This window comes from Cariama cristata, unplaced genomic scaffold, assembly GCF_000690535.1.
Source record: "Cariama cristata isolate BGI_N322 unplaced genomic scaffold, ASM69053v1 scaffold18482, whole genome shotgun sequence".
Classification (NCBI taxonomy): Eukaryota; Metazoa; Chordata; class Aves; order Cariamiformes; family Cariamidae; genus Cariama; species Cariama cristata.
Window position 1 is genome coordinate 6,842 of NW_009603424.1, and position 648 is coordinate 7,489.

Genomic DNA, 648 nt, shown 5'->3' on the forward strand with positions numbered 1-648 from the left:
TATCATTCCTGCCACCGCATTTCCTGCTTCATTTTTTCTGTGACATCATAGTGGCAGAAACATGATAGGAAATAGTAGGAAAAAGGATGGGAAAAAATCTGCCTTGCTGCATACATGGAGCTTGGAACAACAGAAAGGGTAGATGCTGTGTCCCACTGTATAGTCATTACTGTGACCTTCATTGACACCCAGGTGCCATGGGCAGACCAGGAGCCACAGCCAAGCTTGGGAGCAGGGCACGTCACAGCTGAAAGGCTTCTCTGCATAACACACATGGTACGTGACAGAGTCTCTGTGCTGTACCTTAGTGCACGCCCTGTTCTTGCCACAATAGCCTGGATGGCTAGTGTTACAAGGCAGAAAATAGTTTAAAACAATCTGTGTTATTTAAGACAAAACTAGGATATATTTTTGTCCTGGTTTGGCTGAAACAGAACTATGTCTGCTTTCAGTAGATGTTATTTTTTTTTCCTTCAGTTAAGTAAGAGAGTTAACACCTGTGATCCCCGAGTTTTATATCGAGTATTCCCATGGGTGGGATGGAACACGGCATTGGTCAGCCCTGGGTCACCTGTCCCCCCTGCAGGTTCCTGGGGGTGTGACCCCTCTTCCACCTTCCCCCAGGAGGAGCCAAGCAGAACCCCAGAG